This window comes from Hibiscus syriacus, unplaced genomic scaffold, assembly GCF_006381635.1.
Source record: "Hibiscus syriacus cultivar Baekdansim isolate YM2019G1 unplaced genomic scaffold, ASM638163v2 tig00111151_pilon, whole genome shotgun sequence".
Taxonomy (NCBI): Eukaryota; Viridiplantae; Streptophyta; class Magnoliopsida; order Malvales; family Malvaceae; genus Hibiscus; species Hibiscus syriacus.
Window position 1 is genome coordinate 425,986 of NW_024062999.1, and position 4,393 is coordinate 430,378.

The window sequence follows — 4,393 nt, forward strand, 5'->3', positions numbered from 1 at the left end:
TAGACCGGTCAAACCGATCATAACACCACTCATCAATTCGGAACTCCACCACGCGCAGGGACGGCGCGTGGGGGCGCGTGAAGGGTCTTCCGGACTCCAAAAATTCCTGAAAAATTCTAAAAATTATTTTAAGCGATTTTGAGTCACTTACCAACATCGGTTCAAATTTTTGAATGGTGGAGAGCTCGATTTCACTTCGATCGAAACTTTGACTGCTCCACCTCCCACACGCGCCGCCGCTTACGGAGACAAGGACGACACCGTCGGACTCGGAACGACAACAGGAACACGATGGTGCGGGAGGTGTCGAAAACCGATCAACGATCGGAGATGAATTTAAGATTTTCCCGGCGGTGGTGCTAAAAAAACATCGAGACTTTGACTCGAAATTCACGTCGTTTGGCAGCGCTTCGCTATAATTGGTTTACTGGGTTTTGATCACCGGTCGTCGATGAACACGATGGTGATTTCAATTTTTCGATTGGAAGTCGGACGACGTCGGAATTGAGCTTGAAAGTAGAGGTACAGGAGGAAGAATTTTAAGTAAATAAAGCATGTGTTTTCTGATTTCAATCAGAAAACACGCTTATAATACAAGCCTGCCGATACTCCTTGGTGGAATTCAGGGCTTGGTTCATGAATTTCCTTTAACTTTTAAAATGGCCTATAAGTTTTCAAAACTTTTAATTTAGTCACCAAATTTCACCAAAATACAAAAATAATATATATATATATATATATTATTTTTTTTCTCGATTTTCCGGGTTGTTACAAAGTATGTCTGCGTGCCTCCGACTTTCGAACTTTGGAATTCTCTCAATAATAGGGGTCGAAGAGTTTTCTCACTAGGGACCAAAATGCGCCCCTTAACTAGCACAAGGAATTGTTCCATATGATCCTGGTAATTTACGTTCCCTTGACGTATTTGTTATTGAATTTCTTTCAATTTTGGATCTTTTTCACCTCGGCAACAGTTAAATAATTAAGTGGTTTGATTGATAAAATTGAAAGATCGATGATCAAAATGAAATCTATCCATGGTTGAGTGCTCATAAGTGTAGTTTACCCTTTTATTTTGATGACCAAAATGCAAGCACCTTGAAAGTAATGGTATTAGAGTCTTCAAAAATAGAAGTAAGAGACTAATTGAAAATATAAAAAAAATATAGGGATTTTGATCACATTTTTACCAATGGATAAATAAAAATAAAAAGCTCTCGACTTCGACAAACGAGACACAGAGATCTGCTAGAACAAGGAGAAGAGAAGAAAAGAACAGAGAAAAGTTGAAAAATAAGAAAAGGGAAGAAAAGATGATGTCCGGAGGCTATACTAGCATTGATAACCAGAAAGTTTCTGGATCCGTACCGTAAGTTCTGTTTAACGAATTGTTGCTTCTTTTTAATTGATTCTCATTTTAGTATTTAAATTTGTTTATTTTTGGATAAAATTGATCAGATCTCGTTCTCTAATTTTTTTTTCAATTCTCAATTTCTCAGGCCGTTTCAGATTCCGGTCGTGTCCCGGTCCAATTTTCAGGTGCTCGTTTATTTTAATTGTTAAATTATGAATCTGAATTGAAATTATTGTAACTTTTGTAGTAATTTTGGTTGTTTGGTTACGCTAGAAATGCAGGAAACGAAAGGATTATCTGAATTTAATGAATGAGTTGAAATATTGTTTTGTTGGATAATGAAGGGTTTAAGAGTGTTATTTTAGCTTTAAGGTAGCTAATTTGTGTGCTTAGTTTTTTTAATTAATTAGTTAATGATTATTGTAGATTCGGGCCTTCAAACATTTCCTCCGTCCGGTGTGCAGGGGAAGATCTCTGGCGGAGCTCAACCTCCACGCGATGCGGATGGTATTTCTCATTTTCTTTAATTTGACTTCCTTTAATTTTTGGTTTTGTTTTGCATTAGTCTGATTCGATGCGGTGCTTTTGCTTCGATTTGTTGGCCCTGGTGCATTATATAAAGGATTCATGATCTTGGTCACACTGTGGACACCAATTGCGTTTAGCTATATCCTCATGTCAATGAATTATTAATTTAAAGATTTGGTTTGATAAAGTTCTTATTTCGAAAGATTATCGGTGAAATTGATGATACATTTGAAATAGCTGCTGTGTGTTGTATATCAAACAGTTGAATGAAAGAAATTGCAATTAGACTAAATATAATTTCTGATATGTGTTGTTTGAATGACAAATCTAATTAGCTTGTCACAAAAACAAAATTTGTTGTTATGCCGGTAACAAATGCTGGTACTTTGCCGAGGCAGATTCATTTTCAAGACCTGCTGGTGGATCTCCTAGGGGCTCTGATGAATCACAAGGAGGTGGTTGGTTACATAAATTCACGGTTGCTGCATACAAGCCATACTTTGATGTTGATACTTCAGATGTTTTGGATAGACTTAAGGAGTCGCTCTATCCATTTAGAGGAACATTTACAGAGAAGACAGCTACCAATCCTGATTTGTGAGTTTTCTGCCGTGACTAATTTGTATTTTAACGATAGTGAGCTTGAATAACTATTGAATCTAGGTGTATGGAAACTTGTTTAAGCTCTACACTGGAAAGTTTATTTGCTATTTCCCATGACTAAAAACATTTATTTAGGAATGAATGCCTATAACACTAAACAGAGAGGAAAAAGATTTGATAAACAGTTAGGAAAAAGATTTAATCTTCGGCAAGAATTATATTTGGTTATGGATAATTTTCTGACGTGCCATACAAATATGCTTTTCTGAAAATCTGATTTTCCTTTCATTAGCTGCCATATAATTACTTTCATTTCGCGGAAATATTCACTTTGGCCCTTCAGAACTATTCGGTTGCCCCTCATGCATGATTAGAAATGTTCATTGTTGTGCAGATATGGACCATTCTGGATCTGCAGCACTCTTATATTTGTAGCAGCGGCTATTGGTACATTTGTGACCTATATAGCACACAAGCTCCGGGACAAAGAATGGAATTATGACATAAATCTGATTACATGGTCTGCTGGAGTGTTCTATGGATATGTCACCGTGGTTCCTCTTTTCTTGTATGTTATTCTCAAGTACTTTTCAGCACCATCAGGCCTTGTCCAATTGTTTTGCCTATATGGATACTCCTTATTTATCTTTATTCCGGCAATGGTAAGTTCTCTAAATGATAAGTTTGTTTGTCTGCCAGTTTCTCATTTATCTTTCGGAGTTGGATAAACTTGTTTTGAAGTTTTTTAGTTGGATTCTAAGTTGATTCCCCAGCCCCACCTTCTTCCCCCCTCTAATTTTAAAGATATTCCAATTGCTTAAAGAACCGAGTAAACTGTCTGGAAAAACAAACCATTTATGCTTGAAATTTCCCGTGGAAGATTTTCACTGTAAAGCTGACACCGGGATTTCTGGAGCCATGTAAAGATTCGATATGTGATAAACAATCTTTCAGCGATATTATGACTTCAGATTGTAGCTGAAATTGTTGTTTCTACTTGGTTGCAGTGTCTATCTGTAGTCCCCTTGGAAATTTTCAGATGGATAATTGCAGGTGTAGCTGGGTTTATGTCAGCAACTTTTGTGGCAGTTAATCTCAAAGCTCATATTACTTCAGCCGGAGAAAGCTGGTTCTTGATTGTTGCTGGTATCTTTCTCCTGCAGCTGGCTCTCGCTGTTGTGCTCAAACTCTATCTGTTCACCGTTTCGGTATGAGTAACCTGTCTTTTCATAAAAGGCTAAATCGGGTTGGTCCTTCGGCTGTTAATCGGCAGAAATATTATTCTTGATCAAGTAAAACATCACGTATTCATTCATTTTTAATGCTCTGGAAATACAAGTTACAAGTGACTCTTCCAATGTGTAGAACTTATATTTTGATATAACAAATAAGGACAAAATGTTTTGGACTAAATTGAATTTATTCAAAGTCTTTAAAAATAATTCAAAGTCTTAATAAAAGTTAAAAATATGTTTTTAAATGTTTTTCAAACTTAGTTTAACATTTTCAAAACATATTCGATATCTTTCGCGCTTTATAGTCATGTTTCCAAGCTTCTCTGGCTCAAAGGATCGATCCTCTTGAAAAAGGATCAATCCCTTGGATAATAGTGAGTTTGGGATCGATCCCTTGACAAAAGAATCGATCCCTCGAGGAAAAGGATAGATCCCTTCTAAAAAAAGAACGATAACTTTGATATAACGGTCGAAATATTTGAAAAATGATCGATCCCTTTGGTAAAAGGATCAATCCCTTGTGCCTTAAAAGTTGCAGGTAACGACTATTTTGATTCCCAACGACTCTGAAACATCTCTAACGGCTAGAAATGACTAGTAACTAATTTCAACTTATAAAAACAACCCAAAGACACTTGAAGAAGGTTACCAACAACTATCCAAGCATTCAAAC

The 4,393-nt window shown here is 36.4% G+C and overlaps 1 pseudogene; it reads left to right on the forward strand.

Annotated features, from left to right (window-relative positions):
- The first annotated feature begins 1,195 nt into the window (after positions 1-1,195).
- On the forward strand, positions 1,196-3,805 carry LOC120154768 (annotated as a pseudogene).
- Positions 3,806-4,393: the final 588 nt, after the last annotated feature.